The sequence below is a fragment of the Cavia porcellus genome, unplaced genomic scaffold, assembly GCF_034190915.1.
Source record: "Cavia porcellus strain 051 isolate PalLab524CR breed Dunkin Hartley unplaced genomic scaffold, mCavPor4.1 scaffold_2, whole genome shotgun sequence".
In the NCBI taxonomy this organism is placed as follows: Eukaryota; Metazoa; Chordata; class Mammalia; order Rodentia; family Caviidae; genus Cavia; species Cavia porcellus.
The window spans coordinates 59,507,557-59,531,410 of NW_026947485.1; the positions used below are offsets into that span (position 1 = coordinate 59,507,557).

At 36.2% G+C, this 23,854-nt stretch overlaps 1 protein-coding gene across 4 annotated transcripts in view; it reads right to left on the bottom strand.

Moving 5' to 3' along the window:
* C1galt1 (core 1 synthase, glycoprotein-N-acetylgalactosamine 3-beta-galactosyltransferase 1) overlaps nt 1-23,854 on the bottom strand; it is a 55,277-nt gene that overhangs the window by 20,471 nt on the left and 10,952 nt on the right. For 2 of the 4 annotated variants that reach the window (XM_013158406.3, XM_013158407.3), the window contains exon 2: nt 14,452-14,539. The exons of 1 other annotated variant lie outside the window; for it this stretch is intronic. The gene's annotated coding sequence lies outside the window, so the exon portion shown is untranslated. Of the gene's footprint in view, nt 1-14,451; nt 14,540-23,493; nt 23,513-23,854 lie in introns of those variants that run through there. One more of the 4 variants, XM_063242313.1, reaches the window with a different exon arrangement.

A 23,854-nucleotide genomic window follows, 5' to 3' on the forward strand; every position in this document is an offset into this window, starting at 1 on the left:
TTCCAAACCTGGTACTTTCTCAACTTGATGCCTCAGCAGAATCACTAGAGAAGCATTTTAAACATACAGGTTTATAGGCTCAAGAACTGAGAATTCAGATGTAAAAAAATCTGTTTGAGACAACAACAGATACGTTTGTACTAAGAAAGCTTTGTGTTGTGTACTGTTAAAAAAAATACACAATCCAAAGAAATCTCTCCAAATCTTACCAAGAAATAACCATCACTAACATTTGATAAATATTACAGACTTACTGCTATGATTAAAGGACAGACCAGTGAAAAATGTAAAAATTCCCATAGTCACACTAGCAATGTGAATCAAGAATTTACTCTTACACATTGTTATAGTTTCTACTAGTCATTTTGTTTCAAATATTTAACATAAACTGGATTTATAGGGAAAAGAAGGAAATGAATCTAGAAGAGCTATTAAATGTCATTTAGATATTTAGACTACGACATCCCCCCATCCTCTAAATTACCCCTTTAAAGATTTGGAAAACTACGAAAAACATAAAGCATTTGGAGGCCCTTTATTTAGCTACATATTTCAATTTTAGATAGTAACTTGTTTCTCACTGTGAGAGATGTGGAGCTCACGAGCATGCATACCTGTGCACACACACACACACAGAAACACACCGTAATTTTTGTGAACTATTTTTATTTGGTAAAATTATGAATTGTAATTTCATGACTGCTTAATCTTACATCTCTATGAAATTGGATCCATACTTGCTGTGACACAGCTCCTCTAAACTTTAATTCTTCCTGAATGTCCTATTTTTGTTGGCTGGATGTCAGCAAGTAGTTCACCTATCAGTGCAAAATGAAATCTTGCAAGCTTGAAAATGTCTGCTATTGCCTTAATAAATGAAGCACAACTTGATCAAATATAAACATCTTCTTTAGAATTTTGTACACATTATTTCATGGTCTTCTCACATAGGGCCTGAGAAGTTTGAGAACTGCTCCTTCACACTTAAAATATAGGTATATAACTTATTTCACTGTCCTCTGTTTCACTGTGCTTTAGAGGTATTTTTACAATTTCAAGACATGTAACAGCCCTACAGTAAGCAAGTCTGTTTTCAAATAACAAGTGTTCACTTTGCATCTCGGTGTCACAATTTAGTGATTCTCCCTTTATTTCAAACTTTTTCAGTATTGTTTTATCTGTGATCTTTGATGTCATTATTGTATTGTTTGGGCACCATGAACCATACTTACTTAAGACTTTGAACTTAAGAAAGGGTATGTGTGCTCTGACTGTTCCATTGACCTATTCCTCATTTTTCTCCTTTTTTGTAAGCCTCCTAACCCCTTGAACACAAAAGTATTTTAAGTTTCATCAATTAATAATCCTACAAAGGCCTTGTAAGTGTTTAAGTGAAAAGAACAGCCACATATTTCTCACTTTAAGTCAAAGCCATAATAACTGCATTCTGGTGAGAAGGGCATGACAAAAGGTGAGAAAGTAAAAAACTAGGCCTACTGCACCAAACAGCCAAGTAGGGAAAACAAAGGAAAAGTTTTTAATGGAAATTAAAAGTGCAACCCTAGTGTACACATGAACAATACGGTGAAACAGTCTTAATGTTGACATGGAAGGTTTCAGTGGCCTGACGGAAGATCCAACATTAATATACCGTTTGGCCATATTCTAACCCACAGGTGAGGGTTGGAATACGGCCAAGGAAAAGGCAAGTCCAAAGCTAGCAAAGGTAGGTCAGGAGGTTTAGGAAAGAAAAGTTCAAGGCGAAGCAGAAAATGCTACTGTGGAAACTACAGCAAATTATTCAGAAGACCTAGCTACAATAAGGGATGAAAGTGGCTATTAAACGACAGATTTTCAGTGTAGAGGAAATGACCTTATTTTGGGAAAAGATAACCCATAGATCTTTCATGGCTAACGAGAAGTCAGTATCTTTCTTCAAAAGGAAGACTTTTGTTAAAAGCTAACCCAGCTGGTGTTTTGAAGCTGAAGTTAATGCTCATTTATCAATCCAAAAGCTCCTACGGTCCTTAAGAATTATACTAAACCTACTCTACTAGCATTCAGTGGAACAACGAATCCAAAAGACAGCATTTACAGTGTAGTCTATCAAATAGTTGAAGTGCACTATTAAGACCTATTGCTCAGGGGAAAAAAAAAGTTAAAATTTTACTGCTCACTAACAATGCATCCAGTCACCTGAGACCTCAGAGGGAGATACTGTTTAAAAGTTCAAATCATTGAATCTATATAGTATTAAGTTATACATGAGAAAAGGTAAAAGAAAGTCCCTTTCCCTATTCTCATGCAATTTACATCTTAAAAGTCAAGAAATCAAAATAAATGGGGAGATATACCATGCTTATGAGTCAAAAGAATATGGTAGAAATGTCTGTTCTTCACAAACTGATATTTAGGTTTTAATGTAATTTGTATCAAAGTTTCAACAAGTAGATATAGTATTATTTTGCAATTATTAAGATGAAAGAACTAGTAAAGTTAAATTTTAAAAATATGAAAAAGGCAGGAATATCATATAGACCCATATATAGATAGCTCAAACTGATTTGTGACAAACATCCCTCCAATAAATGGTCCTTAGGCAAAAACATAAACCTTAACCTGTAACCCCAGCACTCTTTGAGGCTGAGGCAAGAGGATAGCATATTTAAGTCCAGACTGAGAATCTTAGCAAGACCCTGTATTGAAATTAAAAAAAAAAAAAAGAGGATGTAGCTTAACACAAAGGCCCTTGGTTCAATTAACAGTGCCAAAAGATAAAACAAAACAAACAAAAAAAAAAAAACAAAGAAAAAACCACAACCCTCAATGTAAGTCTCACATCTTCATAAAAGTTAACTTGAAACAGATCACAGTCTTAAATGTTAGTACGCAAGGACAAAATCCTTAAAAATGACTTCGTGATTTAGAATTAGGAAAGACTTCATAAGCTTAATGATTAAAAGCATAATTCATAAAAAGATCAAAAGGACTTCACAATTAAAAACTTTCTGTGAAAGATGATTGAGGAGCAGACAAATGACAAACTGAATAACTGCAAACCATATATTTAAAAAAAAGTAGCTTCTAGAATATATAATTCTCAAAGATGAGACAAACCAATAAAAATTCAGTTAGAAAATGTGCAAAAGATACTTTTCCAAACTCAATTTCAACGAACACACATTTCACTGAAGATAAAAAATCATATTTTAGACTTAGATTTTATTAGTCTACTAGCTATAGATTTTATCAGTCCAAAATCTTCCAATCTTGTAACCACCAAAATCATCTTACTGTCTTAAGAATTTTTTTGTTCTTACCTTTTCCCTCATCTTTTCTCAGGAACTGTTTTATGTGTATTTTTTAAACTACTCAACCAACTTCTTACAAAATACCTTGCTACTCTGCCTGCACTAATCTGAATTTCTGGCAAAGAACTGCCAAAATCCTTTTCCTCACTTGGGATCTTTGTCTTTCAAACTAGTTTGAAACCTGTTAAGATCTCAGAGATCTCTTAACTTGCTTGAGATTTGTGTTTTCTGAGTTGCATCGCATATCAGCCCAAATAAATTTTTGTTGTTTAATCTGTGTCTCTTTTCTTCAGGGTAAACAAAAGTATTCCCTGGAGAAACTTGTAGGGAAATAAGACAGTGACAGGAACAAAGCAAAAAAAAAAAAAAAAAAAAAAAAAAAAAAGCAAGGAAGTCCCATGACAGCAATTTTAACCCAATGCTTCAGCACAGTTCTGGAAAAAAAAAAATGCAGGTCACATTTCAATTTACTTGTACATCAGTCACTGGTTAGCATCTGTCCTTATAAAGCAAATTTCCCAGCACGTCTACAGTGTGTACGCTTGCGATGTGGGCTCTGGCATTCGAAGGGGAACCCGACCACAAAGAACTACAGAAACTAGAAATGAACCACAGAAGGTGGGAATGAATACACATCAGAAACCTGACAGCAAGAAGGAAACAACAGGCCTACACACAACGCACTAGCATTCATCAGTTACAGTGATTTTCTGACACAGAAAGTTAAAAACTTTGTAGTCTTGATTCTCATTACGGAACTCATACAAACTTAAACAACAACTCACTCCAGTTAGATCATGCTATAGCTGAGGATCACTGATGATTAGGCCCAAGGATGTGCAGAGATTTCAATGAGTTTTTAGTATCTACTCTGATATAAATAGCCAGTTACGAATTTTATTTTTATTTTTTAATAACACCGAGTACATTTATTAGAAAAGTTATAAAATATCCTCATAGCTTTCCTTAAGAAATTGGAAAATAAAATAAAAAACAAATAGAATAATAAAGATCAGAAAACAACCCCTTATTAAAATGCCAACATCTTTTGTCATAAAAGAATTACAAGGAATTTTAAGGACGGCCTCTATAAAAATACCAACATAGTTAAAGCAACTTGGAAGATCCTATGCAGTGATACAACAAAACTACCATTAATAGCCTGAAAGATAAAAAGATGTCATACCATCACAATCATGAAATAAGACACTTTTTAAAAGAAAATTAAAGAAAAGAACTTCTAAAAAATACACAAACTCTGTAAACCTCAGCTGTAGTTTAGAAAAAGTTAAGGTAATCTGCTGAAAGTGAGCAAAGCAACAAGACAGGTGACAAAAATAAGAGAATTTGTAATAGCCCCAAATCAGGTTTTTATGTTGTATTAGTTATTTTTCTCTCATTGCTGAGACAAAATACCCAACACCAAAAATTAAGGAAGGATCAGTTTGTTTAGCTCACAGTTTGTCGAGGACTGACTCCATAATCAGCTGGCTCCAGGCAGGGTGCGAGGCAGAGGGGTGACAGTTATAGTGGGGGAAAACAGCAAAGGCAACAAGAGCCAAAAGGGAGGAGCAAGCTTCTTTCCCTCCATTATGTTGTATGCCAGCTACCCACACAGCATGGGCATGGCACTCACACTGCCAATCCCAGCACTAGATCACAAACTAATCACAAACTCTTTATTCAGCTGCTTTAAAAAACCTGACCCCCATGACTACATGAGGCTTTTGGGGGACATCGAGACACAAATTAGAACATTCTGCCTGTGGTACCCCAAAGACTCATGCACATCCTTATGCAAAGGCATTTAGTCCACCTCTAAAAGTTGCCAAAAGACTAACAGTTTCAGCACTGCTGAAAAGTCCAAGTCCCAAGTGTCCTTTGATATGTATGGTAAACTCTTAGGTGTGAACCTTTGTACAAATGAAAAGAAAGTTAAACACTTCCAAAATTCAATGGCACAAAATAAACATTACTATTCCAAAAGGTACAAATGGGAATACACAGGTATGGGACAAAAGAAATTCCAAACTCCAGCATGGCAAACATTAAGTCCTGTAGTTCCATGTGCCATATCTGAGACAATCTGTGGCAAGATGTGAACTCCAAAAGGCTTGCATGACTGTGTGACTACAGTACTTCTGGTGGTTATAATTGCCATGGCTTCTGCTCAATTCTTGCAGGTTTCCTTAGATGATCAGCGTTCCTGGCTTTTCCAAATTTCTGAGGTCTCCACCGTACCTTTGGCTTCACACTCACAGTTTCACATTGCCCTTCCAGGGACACATTGTCTGGGCTACCAGGCCTTCTCAATCTGGGGTGGAAGCCTTTCTAACATCAGAATTTTTGCATTATGCATGCACTAAACCCAGCGGCATGTAAATGATGCCAAGGTTCCCTGCCAGCTGGAGCAGTAGCCAGGCTTTTTTGTCTCTTGGCTGTAGGGGTTGAGTGCCTGGATCACTGAGTACTTTGAACCTGAGTCTGACGAACAAATTCGCTGTGCTGCTGCTATTCTGGAACCTGGTGCCATCACTGCCATTCTCAAGCCTGGTGTGGTCACAGCTGCCATTCTGGAACATGGTGATCTGTGGATTTCTTCTTAAAGAAAAGTCTTTCACTTTTGCGGTTTTGTGCACATCCTTATACAAAAGGTATTTAGTCTACCTCTAAAAGTTGCCAAAATACTAACAATTTCAGCACTGCTGAAAAGTCCAAATCCAATTGCAAAGAGTGGGGACTTGCTGCTTTCAGTGATGTTCTAAGGTGATCTTTTCTGTTCTCATTTTCCTTCTCAGCAATCAAGATCTCTGCTTTATCTTGCAGTATACAACTTTACTACAGCTTCCTTTCTGGTCCAACTCACAACATTTTAAACCATCCTCTTGTGCTCTTTGCTCTTGATTCTCAACATAGTTCTGGCTAAAAGCCCCCAACAATAGCCATGTCACTGCCTCAACATCTGAGGTTCTTGAAATTTCTTCTGCAGATTAGTCAACCACCCTTATCTTGGTCTCAGCAAAATCTCTGGACATGAGCAAAATGCAGACAAACTTTCTTCCAAGCCGTATCACACATCAACTGGAGTCCAACAGCCAATGCAGTCCTTCCCAGCAGAAACCTCCCAAAACTGGTCTTTACAAGAATGATTTCTATCAGCCTTCTGGTCTTTGAGCTCTGACCAGAATCTCCCATACAGAACAGCCTAAGATGTTTCAGGTGACATCTAAACCTTCCTACACTCTTTCAGGTGACATCTCAACCTTTCTAAACTCTTCCCACAAGCTATTCCCAAAGGCTCTTGAACCACATGGTCAGATACAATCACAGCAATAACCCCACTTCACTGGTACCAAATTCTGTGTTGGTTACTTTTCTCTCCTTGCTGAAACAAAATACCTGACACCCAAAATTAAAGGAAAGATTCATTTAGCTCAGTTCATAGAGGACTGAATCCATAATCAGCTGGCTCCAAGGCAGGGTGGCATGGCAGAGGGGCAATATGTTTGTGGTGGCGGAAAGCAGCAAAGACAACAAGAGCCAAAAGGAAGGAGCAAGCCTCTTTCCCTCCCTTACGTTTCATGCAAGCTACAGGGTGGGTGCAGCACTCGTACCACCAGTCCCAGCACTAGACAATGAACCAATCACAAATGCCAAGATTCAGCCACCTTCAAAAGACTCAACCCCATGACCTCATGAGGCTTTGGGGGACATCTATACGTTCAGATAAAAGAGAAGGGAGGAAATAACCAAATATTTCAAACATTTTTCCAGAATGAATAAATCTGGATACGCAGCACAGTGAATAAGAACAGCACCATAAAGTTACAATATCACAACATTTTGGATTACCTACATCAAAGAAACTATTCTGCTAGTTTTCAGAAATAGAAACAAAAGGTCACACACAAGAATCAAGAATTAAATGCTTTAAAACTTTTGTACTTCAACACTGAAAAGTTGAAAAATTCTGAGGAAAATGATTTCCAACCTTAAAATCTATACCCAGCCAAACTGTCCAACAAATGTAAAAGAAGAGTAAAGATATTTTAGACATGAAAGATTTTGGTTAGATCAATATTTGAAGCAATCTGTTTCTACTGTAAAGTATCAATAAGACACAGATATAGAGATGCTGACCAAGTCATCTGAGATATGGGCTTGAAGATGGAGAAAATTTCAGCATGGGTCAAATGTATATTTGAACTACAATATTAAAAACAATAGTCAAACCTAAAGTACTCTCTATCAAATACAAATATGTAAGTTATTACTCATTGAAAAAGTCCTACGTGTTTTTAATTAATTTATGTCAGATTTCCACAACCCTATATAAGCTAACAGATGTATAAATTCCTAGAAATTTATAGCTTGCTTATGTGCTTTCTTACTATAAAAAAACTTAAAAAACAAATTAATATTCTTTTTTAGTCCCTTCTTTGCTTTCAAAATATAGGTTACTTCTGGATAATTCTTAACAACCCAGTAAGTAGAACAGTATACAACTGCTAAAAAAGTCTCTTAAAGTTAATTTCAATATGAAAATGTGGTTAGAATGTAAACAAAACAATTCTAAAAAGCTGCAAAAATTGTATGCACAGTTGTTTTTCCAACCATGTTCTTAAGAAAAAGCTAAAAAAAAGACTAGGAAAGATGTAAACATTTATAATTTTAATGGATTATTTTTTCTGTATTTCTTTAAATTGAGAATAATGAGTACACACAGCTTGAAGAGCTCAAAAGTTACTTACAGGAATCACACACTTGTGTGAATACGGCAGTGTTTCTCTGGTGTGAAAAATGGAAAGTGTAAGTAAGAACCAAAATGTATTTTGAAATAGGAGGAAAATGGGGAGAGGAACAAGAGAGAGGGGAAGAGGAAAGGAAAGAAGGGAAAAGTTAAAAAAAAAAAAAGAAACAAAGCTTTGTAATTGGGGAGGGAGGAGGGGTTGATGGGATGGGGAAAAACAAGTTATATCATGTACAGCTACGAATTTTTCTATGATAATGTGATCTTTATGTATATCTGAAATGTATCAATAAAATTTAATTTAAAAAATATAAACACTGAAAAAAATTAATTTCAGAATACCTTTAAACTCTCAATTTGTGAAGATCTCAAATAGCTCCTGTTAATGAGAATTACATCTATTGATTAAATCTTCATTAAAAATTAACAGAAAAACTTTGAGGCTTTATTTTTGAAGCAGGGTTCAATTTACAACAAAATTGAGGAGGTAAAGATATACTCCTTCTTTCCACCAATGTATAGACTCCTTTATTATCAGAATCCCTAATCAGAGAATACATTTGTTTATAATCGATGAACCTAAATTACTAGCATAGCTTACCTCAGAGCTCACCCTTGGTATTGTACATTCTGAGTTTATATATGTTGTCACTAGATAACCACAGCAGTATTTCTGCCGCCCTAAAAAGCCTTTATACTTAAACTATAGCTGCTCCTCCACTTATGATAGGGCTACACGCAGATGAAAGCCTTATTCATTTGGTATTTTTTGAGGCAGGACCTTCCTATGTAATTCAGGATGACCTTGAACTCACTAGGTAACTCAGGCTGGCCTCAAACTCGCAGGGCTTCTCCTGACTGCTGCAATTACAAGTGTGCACCACTACACTTGGCTCAGATGAACTGCTTATAAGGTAAAATATGGACATTCACAATCCATTTAATATACCCAGTCTACCAAATATCACAACATAGCAAAGCAACATAGTGTACAACCTTAGATGTATACTTCAGTAACTCTGTGTTGACTGACAACTGCCAGTCTTGAAAGTATCCTGTCTACTTATCTATTATAGTTCAGTGCTATAGTTCAGATACAAAAAGATTTATGTTCAGAGGTAAGACTGTTGGAAGGTGACTGGATTATGGAGATGCGCCACTGATCAGTGTTTGGTCCTCTGAGAAGTTCACAGCTGTGCTGTTCATACGAGCTGGAAGGGTGTCTGTATTCTTGTCCCCTACCTCAACCCCTCTTTCTGCTTCCAGGCTGCCATGGGGTAAGCAGTTGGCCACTAGGCCCTTCTGCCACAACATTTCTGCCTGGGAGCCGGCCAACCATGGACTAAAGGTTCTAAAACCATGAGCCAAAATAAACCTTTCTCCTCTAAGTGGTAAGTGCTGGACACTGTGCCTCAGCAATACAGAAGCTGACTGATAAACCCTAGAAAACATCAACACTCAAAATTTTAAAAATGATTTGTACAGAATGCACACTACTTTTACTCAATGGTAAAGAAAAAATCATAAACAGAATAATTGTAAATTGGGCACCATCTGCATTTATTCATGATAGAGATGAGAAACCCACTCTCTGTAACTACAAATAATATATTATGAAAAATATCCTTGGGGGAGAGGAAGGGAAAGAGTACAACTCATAAATAAACAAATCTTGGAAACAGCCTATGTGTTCATCAACAGATGATTGTATAAAGAAAATGTGATATTAATGCAAAATGGAGTACTAATCTGCAATAAAGGATAAATTTGAGTCATTTGTAGGAATATAGATGTACTTTGAGACCAAAGTGTTAAATAAGATGCGTAAGTTTAAATATAGCATGGTTTCTCTTATATGACAAAACCAAAGTACAAATAACTAAAGAGCAAAGTAAAAGAGATGATAGAAAAGAGAGACAGAGAGAGAGAGAGAGAGAGAAAGAGAGAGAGAGAGAGAGAGAGAGAGAGAGAGAGAGAGAGAGATCTTTTGCAAATGGGAAATGGAATGAAGAGAAGGGGAGGCAGACAATAGAAAGGGGAAGTAAACCCAATTAAGAGATAAAAAAATTATTTATAGGATATATACATATACTTTTTTCCTTAGTTCAGGGCTTCCTTCATATGGTTAAAACCATGTATCTTGATATAAAATTGTATTATATATTCTTGTATCTCTTAAATACATATATACACGTGTATCTATACATATTCTTTTTTCTCCCCCCCACCCCCAGTTTTTTTTAAAAGCAAAGAAGTAGGGCTTTTCCTTAGTTCAGGGCTTCTTTCATTTGGTTAAGATTCAGTTATATTTTACACTAACTGTAGGTATAATCAGAACTAATAGTCTGAGAGTTGGTTACTAATAGTCTGAGGGAACTAATAGTCTGAGGGTTGGTTACTAAGAAATATTTGCCAAATGTGATATTCTCTATCTTCATTTTTTTTTCTTTTTTTCTTTTTTCTTTTTTTTTTTTGGTTTTTTGAGATAGTGTCTTGCTATGTAGTTCAGACTAGCCTTGAATTCACTATGTTGCCCAGGCTGGCTTTGAATTCCTCCTGCCTCAGCCTCTCAACCATAACCAGCCCTTTCTTTAGCTTGTTACAATAGAGGCATACAACATGCCACTGACTGCACATTAAAGAAACCATTGAAAATGCAAAAAATGTCTGTGGATTTATGCGGTACTAATAAATTATGTTTTGATCTGATTTAGAATCTGTAGGAACATTTTAAAATGTACAATCTCAGTGACTCATATTTATACAATTTGATTTTAAACTTGACTGCAAGGTTTTATAATCTTTGGAAAATGCTACTAATTAATCATCTTTCATGAGTCAAACAGACTTTTAACTTACAATGGAGTTACATTCCAATAAACTCATTGTATATTAAAAACACTGTAAGCCAAAAATGCATTTCATACTTTGAAAAACTCAATATAGAAATGAAAAATTATAAATTAAACCATTTTAAATCCCAATCTCTTTTACTTACAATGGAGTTATGTTCTGATAAGCCTATCATAAAGTGGAAAAATAGGTTGAAACTATCATTACTAAAATTAAGAGTCTAATCATTGATGTGTTTCCTCCTGTTTATACACCATAACCTACCTACAGGCAAAATACAGTATCTTGCCTCTAAGAGTTGATGACTACGATGCTTTTCACAAGACAGTACATTCAGCACTAGCTGGCTTGATGTGGAAGTTCAAAGGAGCACACCTCATTCAAATTCTGTCCACTGGCAAATCTTACTATATCACTCTACCTTTCTACTTCCACCACGCTGTGATGAAACTTTTCTCCTTCAATTATTGATTATTCTCTGAACCAATTACCTCATAGAGATTTGAAATAACAGTGTTGCAAAAAAAATTACACCCAGGGATTATACTCTATAACACCAAATGGATGTCTGAAATTGTGAATAACAATGAACACTATGCATACTATTTCTGAAAGTCAAATCTGTTAATTACACAAATAGAGATTAACAGCAATAAAATTGAACAATGTAAACAATATACTGTAAAATTACTTGACGTGATCTCTTTCTCGAACTGTACCGTAGATCTTAGCAATCTCTACATATGGTTTTTTCTTTCCTTACTAAGTTGAAAACTTTCACCTTCTCATTAATAAGAAGAAATTTATGGCTTCTCATTGGCACAAACTGCCAGCATCATCATTTTTGTGCTTTGGTACTGCTATTTTAAGTAAAGTAAGGGTCACTTGACTATAAGCACTCTAATTTTGTGACAGAGCTTGACAGCTACTTAGTGGCTAATAGGTAAGTAACATATATACAGTGAATAATACCCCAGATGATTCAGGTACTAGATAACAAGTGAGCTGAACATTACATAAGGTTTCATCAATCAGTCAAAACAGTGTACAATTTAAAATTTATAAATTATTCATTTCTGGAATCTTCCATGTAATATTTTCAGATCATAGATAATGTCAATAACTGCAACCTGTAAATATGACAGAATAAGAAAGATAAGTACTTTCCAATGCAATGCTATCAAGCGTCAATGCTTAATGTGGTAAACAAGATCTCGCTCTACTTCAGCTTCTTGGTCTCTTTTTTGATTATTCTTACCTCTAAAGCTTACATTCCGCCATTCTCCAAGTTTGTCACGGACTTTGATATAGCTGACTCTCACTATTCTGTTTTTTCTGCCTGGAGTGTCCTGCACAATTTTGCCTCCCAGTTAGATGTGGTGTGGATGAACTAATAATGGTCAACTTGTAAGACCAAGCTGAGTTGAGTCTGCATGGTGCTGAGTGTGGAAAGCCCACCTGAGGACTGCTGCCAGCAGCATAAAAGCATAACTGGAGCTGGAGGGAAAGATGGTTTGCTGTTGTTTCTCCTTCTCCTGGAGAAGCATATCATGCCGATTTTCTTGATATGAACTCAGGTAGTCTCATCATCAGAGGAGCCTGAGTTCTTGCTGTTACTGAGGATAACTGTGGTTCTCTTCAGGGGAGCTCTGGTCCTTACCTTGAGCATCACTTCCTGGCACTAGTTCAGATCCCTCAGCCTGCTGGCACAGATTCCTCATTCTGCTGGTGCACCCTTTCTAGTTTCCATTACTGAGCTTTGGGCGTTCCCGGTGCAGATCTTTGATGTGGACTTGTATGAGACACTGTTGTGAGCTCTAGGCCTGCAGTTGGACTCAGAGGACTAGGTCTCTGGTTGGACTCAAGCATGATGCTGCTATGGGATCCAGGCCCTCAGCTGGATTCTTTGGTCTCTAGTGTGTGGACAGATCCACATTCTTCTACATTTGATTCTTTGGGTGAATATTATAAAATGACCCTATAAATTATGTTTCCTATATTAAATCTATTCTCTTGAAAACCCAACTACAATGATGTATAATTAGCTTCCAAGGCTGTATTTGTTTCAGTACTATGACCCCCTGCCACAACACTATGAGCAAATTATGTTTTTTTTCCTACCAAGTATGTTTCTCCATTTACACCTCTATTATATACTCATCCTCCTGCACTGGAGTTAAGGATATGCTCTCTCCCTACCATGAGAATGGCCACTGTGATGAGAATGATAGATGATAGATAGATGATAGATGAGAATGGCCTCATCTATCTTCATATCTTCAACTCTAACATACATCACAGCCTGTAAAAGATATTCAAGTTGGTGGGATAGGGTGCAGTTGAAATAATTTTTCCCAACAGTTATCTGTGTTGCCTGATTTGCTAAATAAAAAACTTTACAACTCCCTCAACTAATTAACAAAAGAAAGGAAAAATAAATGATTTATTACTGAATAAACCATATGTCCACATAATCATTAAGAATCTACCTAATCATGAAATGATATAAGGCCCATCGGTGGACGTTTCTAAGTAAAATTTTATAGCATGAGGTCATTAACCACACAACATATTATTTCTTTTAATGTATTTGACTCATATGAACTATAGTAGAAGTACACAGTAATTCAAAGACAAAGGTTAGAAATATTTATCACTCAATTAGTGACTGCATCAGAAAAAAAATGCAGTCTTTGATCTAATGATCCTGAAATACTGTTTACAAATTATAGGTACACAACTTCAACACCAGAAAGGATCTTCAACTATTACAAATATGGAAAAAGTATGTAAGGGTAACAAATAAATCTTCCAAAAGTTACGTCATACCAAAAAATTAAGCTATATAACTCTTAGATTAAAATTGTATTAAAAATGAGATGATCCCTGCCTGAAAACCAGTGCCATGCTACCACAGTGAGGCCAGCCACACCCAAGCCTCTGTCTGTGAGTCAGTGCAATTTGTGGACTGCAAAGGGAAGAGAATCAAGCCTCACCAGGTGATCCCTGCCTAGAAACCAGCACCATGAAAGGGCCACTGCCAGAGTGGGGACAGTCAAACCTAAGCTTCTCGCTGAGTCAGCGCAATTCGCGCACTGTTGGGGGAGAGAACAAGGCCTCACCAGGAAGTGATCCCCACCCAGAAACCATATCATTTTCACTGTTTTGTTGGGTTGGGCTTTATTCTCTTTTGTTTTATGTTAAATCTGATGGCAGGAACAGCTATTTAAAAGATACCAAGACATATTATAGTAGCCATTTTGTATTTACCATTGGCTTGTTTTGAAGTCTTTTATTGCATTTATTGTTTTGTTTTTATCGTTTCTATTCTATTCTGTTCTGTTCAATTTTTACCATGTGCCAAGTTATCTGCAGCTATTTTAAAGACAACAAAAGGCATTATGGTAACTATTGTTGATTTCGTAAGGTTTTGAAGTCCTGTATCACTTATACTGGTTTATTTTGATAGGTTTTATTGCTTTATTTTCCTTGGTTTTATCTATCTTAAAATAAAAAAATTATATTAAAAATACTCACAAGTTTAAGTTCAGATGATCAAAAGTCAGAATTTTTCTACTCCTTTTTCATGAGTCCACAAATATTTTTTATGCATCCTCAATGGTTCCTACAATACCCAAAGTTAGAACAAAGTTATGCTTCATCACAATGAAATTGTCCTAGGAACATGTAATATTCTAGCTCCTTGAATCTCACATCTGCCCTGTTCTTAACAGTAGGCTGAAACTCTTTCTACTACGTGCTACAAAGGTTCCAAGATATAACTGGTAGTAGATTATTCTTGAAAGGCTTTTTTTGTCCCCTATGTATCATGACAATCTTTGTCTCTATTTCTGACTCCATAAGAAGAAAGTATGCATTTCTTGTCCATTTTATAGTTACGGTTTTCCAACAGCATTGGATTTTATGAAAATTCTACAAAATGATTTGATTCTATGACAATACCATATCTAAAGATACCTTTATTTCTTTCTACACATAGTACCTACTAATTGTGAAAATAAAACTATATAGCCCAAATCAATACTACCAGTTATTTGATGTATTAGTGTCCTTATAAGCATTCCTGCTAAATTAAATATGACAAAGGTGCAGGTTATCACTAACATTAAATACTACAATGGAAGCACTAGCCAATGCTACTGTTCAAAAAATAAGAGGTGTAAGTATTTGAGAATAATGTCAAAATCATCACTAATTAAAACTGGGCCATCTTTTGAGAAACACTGAAACAATTTAAGAATAGGAAATAATCTGACAGCTACATGTGCAATTATTAACTATTAATATAAAGATGGTAAGCAAGTAATGGAAAATCAATTACAATAGCAAGGAAAAAGCTGTAAGTAAAAAGAATGAACATAACTGGAAAATGCACAGGATCTATAAAAACTGTAATTCCATTGAAGAATCTATAATAAAGCAACCAAATGGAAAGACAACACAGTGGCACCTCAGTTCGCAAGCATAGCACATCCCATGCTTCCAGGGAAGGTGGTTGTGGTCATGTTCATCATCAGACACAGTCCGTGAAACGAAGTAAAATTTTGCCAAACACTTCTGTTTGAGAGAGGAATTGTTCACAAACAAGTATTTATGAACTGAGGTACCACTGTACTATATATATTTTGAAATATAAGAATAAGAGCTTAGAGCAATAGCGAACCTTTTAGAGCCTCCAATGATGACAAACAGCTGACTGTGGCACTCATGCCATGGGTTTGCCACCACCAGCTTAAAGGATTCTGGGAAAATGGAGTGGCAAATAGGAGGAGTCAATGTCCCCAACCAGTGCAATTACACTGGTAAACTCTGATGTAATTATTTTGGAACTCTAAAAAACTATTAAAGGCTTAAAACTTCCCAGAAGAGGCTTCAACAGTAAGGTCAACTGTGGATGATTTCAGTTCTTAGATCAGGAGGAACTGTTCATCTCTCCCCTAACAGATCCTTTGGTAGGCGGTGTGTGTTTGTGAAGAAGCTTGTATGATGCTTCCTTGTGGAGCATGGGTGAGCAATTAAAAAGCCATGTCCCCCAAATACCAGTAACAAGTTGTTCTATTAACTACTGCTTCTGATCACAAAGATGGACAGCCACAGCTGATGCCACTATTGCTGCAAGCCCGCTGCCCAGCTGATTTCCAGAGAATTGAAAGGGCTAATAGCATCTCTCACCGTCTTCATTCTTGATTTTTACCTTTCCCCACTTTTGGAAGTCAGACATTAAGGAAGAGGGCACTGAGCAAGACCCTGCTCAAAATAAAAAGTGTCTGGTATACAGCTTGGTGTGAAAGCTCTGGGTTCAACCCCATGAAAAGGGGAAGGGTGATTCACACATATGAGAAATTAGTCACAATGGCTAAGTAATGGGAAAACTCAGATTTATCCTTGATAAAAGCTACAAGGATCAAAAAATGAAGATAAAAGTCTAGAATCTGATTTCCAGAGACATCACATTGTTAAATTCAAACATCTGGTTTTTTTTTAATAACCACAAAATATACACAGAAATAAGAAAGTATAATTCATTCCAAGAATCTGTTCCCAAGACAGGCCTGTCTAACAGACTTTGATAAAACAGAAAACCTAAAAACAAAAAATTATTCTGGAACTGAAAAGAACAGTAACTGAAATTTAAAATCTGCTGAAGAGACTCAAAGGCAAATCTTGGCAGGTAGAAAAACAAACTGGCAACCTTAATGATGGAACAAGTAAAATCACTGAGTCTGAAGAACTAAAAGAACATGAGTAAGAAATAAAAACAGAACCTAACGGATCTGCTGGACACCATCAAGCAGACCAACCTACACATTTACCAAGAGCAAAAAAAGGAGGATAGGGAGATTGTCTAAATGGCTTAAAATGCCCAAATCAATTCTGACACACCACTATTAACATACAGGAAACTGAATAAACTCCAAATAAGATGAATTCAGAGAGTTACACGAAGACATAACCAAACTGTGAAAAACCAAAGACAAAATCTGCACAAGATCAAGCCAAGATGTGACTTGTCAAGTTGTTAGATTATCAGATAATGCCTTGGAAACTCTGAGGGCAAAAGACAGTAAAGTAATATATTTAAAGTGCTTTAAAAAATGATGAGATCCAACATGGATGAACAGAGGAGCCGCCACCTCTAAGGTGAAAAGATCAAAATACAGGTAACTGAAAGAAGGGAAGGGGCATATAACTTGATACAAAAAAAAAATCAACTTGAAACAGACTTATAGATCAAAGAAAACACACACAGGAGTTAAAAGGAGAGGAAGCAGTCCAACTGGGCCTATGCCCTCTCCCACCTCGCCATTTTGAGGACTTCCCAAACTGCTGGAAAGATCCAAGGAGTGCTACAGAATCTAGCCCCACAGGATAGCCTAGGGCTGTACTTGCCCCTCTCTAAGCACCGTGCCAAGAAGCATTTTTGTGGACGCAGACAGGTGAGAGATCAGGGACAAAAGAGGTTTGCTCTTCTCCCACCTGATCTTAGACTTGACAGGATAAACAAGGGAACTCTGCTCAATATCAAGAGTCATTGATATTGCACCCCAGGCACAAGTGACTCACTGCCTGGAGCCTCAAGTTTATCCCATGCCAAATGGTACACTTGTCCAGCACACAGAGCTACCACTGGTCTAGCCAGCAGCCCTGGCTTGCTTGCTTCTATGTCCAACTCTCACTGCCCTGTACCAATCCTACACCCACCAAGAGACTCTGTATGACATCTAGCACCACCCACCAGGCGGCCTGGATTCCCATGGGGAGTTCTAATCCCACGAGTCTCCTCTTGGGACAGGGGGACTGTGGGTGCATCCTGTCAGCACCAGGCACACTGACCCCACACACTGGGTATACCAGAGTCTCCACCTTGCATTTTGCCAGAGTCCTAGACACAGTCCCAGCCTGCATATTAGGCTAGTCCTCTGCCTGGTTAGCAATGAGTGTTAAAGACTTGCCTGTTTTGCCTAGTGCTCCAAACACCCATGAGATATACCATTCAGCACCCTGGGCCCTAAACTGGGAATCTCCCCACGCCAGTCCCAGGAGCGCTTAGGTCTCTACTAGGCACCCTGAAGTGACACAAACCAGCCCTTACCTAGTGTCTGGAGCTGGTCCCACGGACACTGGAATACACACTGGGTACCCAGTGTTGGCCCCCAATCAGCAGGAATACATGCCAGGAGCCTCATCATCCAATGCGCCACATCTTTCGTAGGCTGGTGCCCCAGTTCGAGCAGTTGCCACAAATGGGTTTATAGACTAGGGACCCATTGAGCTAACAATCTCCACGCAAACCCAGAGGGACAAAAAGGGATGTTACTTGTAAAACTAAAGACTGCAGACTCTTGAAGGAAACATTCTTCTGGCAATACATATTATTCTTTTTCTTTTTGCTCTTCTTTCTCCATTTAACCCAATTCTCTTCTCTTCTCTATTGGCAATTTCTTGTTTTTAACTGGCAGAGTTTGGAGTTGTATTACCAATTGTTTGCTTTTTAAATATAAATTTGCTGTATTCATTTGAAAAGGTCCTCACTGTTCACTCTCTTTCAACTTGCTTCCTGAATACTTCTCATTTTCTTTCCCCCTAGTTTAATCTCTATTCTCTATTAGTTATTCTTATCTTGTTTTTTGCTGTTACTCTTGACTAATAGTACTAATTTTCTTTTACTCTTTTATTCTTTTAAATCTTCTCACCATCTACCAATCCTCCATTGCTTAATGTTTCATAACCTGTTTCTTTTCTTTGTGCTTCCATACCCACATCAACTACCCTTATGAATCTATAGATTAACCATATTTTACTATAGCTGAATAACTGTTCTGTTTTGAAAGGAGATTCTACTGTTCTATTCAGTAGGTATTTACTATATATAAATACCTGGGTTGTCTTACAGTTTTTTTTTTTTACAACTATAGCTTTTGTTCCTATGGTTAGAGTTGATATAGTGTTAGTTATTAGAGTTTGTTATTATCAATTTGTGCCTGATACTACTGTTTTTGTTGACTAATAGTTCAGGCAAGAGATCATAGTGCACCAACTGGTGTTCCATGAATACTGATATCCAGATTGTCTGGGAGTCATAAACATTACTACAGCCCATTGCTGCAAAACTGGTACTAGATCAACCAGGCTGCAACCTTTCCTTGCTAAAAATGCAGATGGAAGGATTGTGGGACAGACTCAAAGGCTAACAGCTAGGTAAGGCTAGAGGACATCGCTGAAAAGTTGAGGCTGTTATAAGAAGTCTCTGCAAAACAGGCACAGAGCCCTAATCACTTAAATAACAGAAGGGGTAAATAGTATCACTAGATACACAAAGCTGAGAAGATTTCGTGAGGAAGTAACAACTTATTGAAACCCTTCATACAAATCACAAGCTATGCACTCTACTAGACAGATTTTAATCTATAGCAACCCCCCCAAAAAAGAGGGGGAAAAAGGGGGAAGTAAATAAATATTAGTATCACACACACAAAACGAAATAACCCCATGGGTATACATACACACAGGAAGGAGCATGGGAACTCAAGGCAACAGAAGACCCCTGTGGTCTCCCAATGCAGACTAAGTGGTCACAAAGAGGGAAGAAAGCAAATAAAAGATAGTGGAACTCTACAAAAAGTTTACACAAAGGATAAAGTAATACACAAATTCAAAAAGAAAATGAACCAAAAGTTTGCTACAATATTGGTCAATATACCAATGGTGATTTTGAGGGCAATTTAACAAAAAAGTTCAAAACTTGAATGACAGATTCAAGAAAGATACTGAGTCCTGAAAAAGATGTCAGACAGAATTACACTTGAAATTTTAAAAAAAACTGTATATAATGCATAAATTAGAGAAATGCCCAAAAGACTGTCGGAGATTCAGGATAAAAGTATCAACTATGTTTATTCAAAGAAACCACAATGAGAAAATAAGAGAACAAGAGAAGATTATTCAGAAGCTACTAGATGACAACAAAAATAATCTAACACGAACTGGACTTAAGAGAAAAACTAGAAAATAACACAGATGGATTTACTAACATGTTTACAGAAATTGTAGGAAAAATTTTGCAAATATAAGAGCTTAACATACAAATAAGCAACACAAAACATGAAACAAGTATGATGAAAAAAGCAGCATCCAATGCTTACTCTTATTAAATTGCCAGCTATCCAGCAAAAGGCTAGAATTTTAAAAACAATCAGAGAAAAACAAAAAAAAATACAAATGAAGATAAACTTATAAGAACTACAATAGATTTCTTAACAAAAGCCTTTAAAGCCTGAAGAGTCTGAAGTATTTCAAGCCCCAAGAGCAAATAACCTTCAACCCAGATTAAAGTTTTCAGCAAAGCTATCCCTCAAAATAGATGGAGAAATAAACACTTCCATACAAAAGACCAACTCAAAAGTTACAGGGGTGCTAAATCAGCACTTCAGAAAATATACAAGAATATTCTTAATAGAAATAATGAAACCAACATAGTTAAAAACCCAAAGGAAACAAAAACTCCAAGTGGGGTCAATGAAAGCAGTTCCAAGAGGAAAGTTCACTGCAATCAATGCCCCCATTAGAAACACAGACCAAGTCCCAATAACCATTAATGGAAATCAATATGAAGATTTCTCAAAGAACTAAAATTAGAAATTCCATAGGAGCTAGCTTTCCCCTCTTCTAGGTGTCTACCTCAAAAAGCTTAAGACACACTACAGTGGCACATGCATACCAAGGCTCATGTTAGTATAATTTACAGCTGCTAAATCTTGAAAACAGCCATAATATCCAGCCATAGATGACCAGATTAAAAAAACATGGTATCTATATATAATGGAATACTACTTGGCTATAAAGGAAAAATGAGACAACTAGAGGAAAACAGATACATATGGAAAATATTGAGTTGAATTAACCAGACACACAAACTTGAAAACCACATGTAAGTAAAGCAAAGTAAAAACTAAGATCAAAATAAAAGGACAGAAGGAGATCAGGGGATGGATTTCTTGCAGATGAGAAAGAAACCACAGGACCAAGGGCACAGGGGTGCCAGGGATGGGGTGAGGAAATAGGTGAAGTGAAGATATGCCATGTACAAGGTTCTAATAACTTCATTAATGTGGAGATTTTATGCAATAAACATGAACTAAGATTAATATCAGTAAGAATGAAAAAGCCAAAAGGGGAAACAGAGGAAAAAGGAAGGGAGAAGGGAAGGAAAGAGATTTCTAAAAAAGGTTGTGTTATGTACATGTATCAACTCCCCAAGATGACTGTAAAATTCATGTACTGCAAATATATACTAATTAAAAAATGTCAACTAAGAATTCTGCATCTGGCAAACCTATCTTTTAAAAGTGAAGAAGAAACTAAGATATTTTCAGGTAACCAAATCCTGAGGAAGTTCACTACCACAAATCAGCTTTGCAAGAAATGCAGTCCTGCAGGGTCAAACAAAGGACACTTATTGTCTAAGTATGAGGAAATAAAAATCATAATAAATCTAAACACATAATCCAGTATTATGATAACTGATTTTTAACTACACATTTTACTTTTCACATATAAGAGAATAATATTTCAGCAACTGAACAAGTGAGCAACTGAATGAACAATTTTTGTATGCTACTAAACTTAGGCTGGTATGAATTCAAATTAGAATGCTGCAACTTGAGCTTAAATGTAATCCCCATAGTAACCAATAAAACCTACAAAATACATAAAAAGGAAATGATGTGGAATAATGAGGTACAGGTAAACAGTAGAATAAGTCTCTCCCTTTTCGAAATTATTTTAAATGTAAACAGATTAATCTTTCTAATCAAGAGACAGAGATTGGTAGAATAAAAATGATCCAATTATATGCATCTACAAAAGATTCACTTGAGAGCCAAAGAGACAAACTGGTTTACAATGAAAGTATGAAAATGATTCCATGCCAATAGTAACCAAAGGAACAAGCAGTTATACTAATTTCAGACTAAATATACTTTAAATCAAAAAAGGTTAAAATAACAAAAATACATACTACTAAAAGGTTACATACTACAAAGAAATATAACTAGAAGTCTAATAACACCAATAAAAAATAGATTATAAAATCGCAACATGAAATAAAATTTCATACAAAGCATTGTTGCTCTGGCAACGAAAGATAAAGTCAGAAATCAGTCACAGATGATAAACTGCAAAATTATGGAAATCAAGCAATGGCTCAAAAGAAGAAATCATAAGGGAAATCAGAAAATATATAGATAAAAATGAAAACAAAACCAAAAAAATCCATACAACTTAGAGAACACAAACAGTAGGGCCAAAGAGGAATATTTAAGCTCTTAATAATTCATCTAAATAAAAAGGATCTCAAATCAAAATCTACCTTTATCATTTAAATGATTGGAAAAACTAAAACTAAAGCCACCAGAAGTACAAAAATACATAATATAGATTACAGCAACAATATAGTGAATAGAAAAATAGAGAAAAACAATGAAAATGAAAGTTGGTTCTTCAAAAAGATCAACAAATAAAATCTTTAGATAGATTAAGAAATAAAGAGCAGACTCACACTAAAGTTATCCATAAAAGTGGGGGCACTCTACTAATTCTATCAAAATACAATAGGATTACAGAAGAACACTATGAACAATCTTGATCTCAGCAACTGCATGACCTTGAGGAAAATTGCTGGAAACAAAAAAGGTGCCATACCTGAATCTCAATCTCAGTATCTGTCTCACACTTGCACACTCTCTCTCCCTCAAAAAAAAAAAAAAAACAAACAAACAAACAAAAAAAAACCTAAACAGGCCTATTACACTAGGGGAATGAACTGGTAATCAAAAAAAGACTGCATCAATAATTTTTTAAAAATCTTCCAACTTGGACCACCTGACAGCTTCAGAGGTGAAATTCTACCAAACATTTAAATAGCTGAAACCTAGTCTTGTCAATCTTTCCCAAAAACTAGAAGTGGAAGGAATACTTCATTCTGAGCCCAGCACTATGTTGACAGCAAAACCAGAAAAAGATAATATGAGAAAACTACAGACCCAATATCCACTATGAATAATACAAAAAACTGAACGAAATACCAGCAAATTGAGTTCAGCAGCTTATTATCACATATCATAGCCAAGTGGAACTTATTCTTGAACTGTAAGGTTAATTCAACACATAAAAGTCAATTAAAGTAATATACCACATTAACATAATGGGCCAGCTGGAGAGGGGGCTCAGTCTTCTTGATGCAGGAAAAAAGATCTGACAGAGACTGGGCACACTGGTGTACACCTGTAGTGCTAGCACTTGAGAGGCTGATGCAGGAAGACTGCTCTAAGTTCAAGGCCAGCCTGGCATTCAATACCAGCCTGAACTGAATAGCAAGAGCTTCTCTCAGAACAAATGGACAGGATTTACTATCTTTCATCATACAGTCAACAACTAACAATAGAAGGAAACTTCCTCAACATAATAAAAGACATAAATGAGAAGGCCATGACAATCATTATACAGGGATATAAAAAGCCAGAAAGGTTTCTGCCAGTATTAGAATAAAGGCAAAGATACCTGCTTTTATCACTTCCATTCAATGCAGTACTGGAAATTCCAGCCAGAGTGAACAGGCAAGAAAGAAGAAAAAGTAAAAACACACCTAAATTGAGAAAAAAGAAATAAAATTATCTCTGCCTACGCTATGACCTTTTATGTAGAAAATACTAAGATCTCACGTTATATGTTATATGTATAACACACAGGCACATACACAGACACCCCAAATAAATGATATTTATAAAGTATACTAAAAATGAACAATGTGAAACACAAATGAACAATTCCATTTACAAAAGCATCAAAAATAAACTTAGGAATTAATTTAACCAAGGAGGTGAAAAATTTGAATAAGAACTACAAAACAGTGCTGAAAATT